The following is a 230-nucleotide window of genomic DNA, read 5'->3' as shown; positions in this document are numbered from 1 at the left end:
ATAGAATAATAATAATACAGGCAACTAACCAACCACTACCGGGCCGCCTAACCTAACCACTACTTTCGCCGGAGGTTTCGTCACGCTCCCCGATGGCGAAATCCTCCATTACAGCAAAAGTGTCTGTTTAACCTAACCTTAGTACAAAAGTCTATTGGTGTCCTCAATTTTATAGAGGTTAGCCACCCGAAGTCAATAAGAGACAAAGAAATAATCCAAGCAGCCTAAAC

Source organism: Homarus americanus, unplaced genomic scaffold (genome assembly GCF_018991925.1).
Source record: "Homarus americanus isolate GMGI-L3 unplaced genomic scaffold, GMGI_Hamer_2.0 scaffold8630, whole genome shotgun sequence".
Classification (NCBI taxonomy): Eukaryota; Metazoa; Arthropoda; class Malacostraca; order Decapoda; family Nephropidae; genus Homarus; species Homarus americanus.
Note: the sequence above shows the minus strand (reverse complement) of the source record.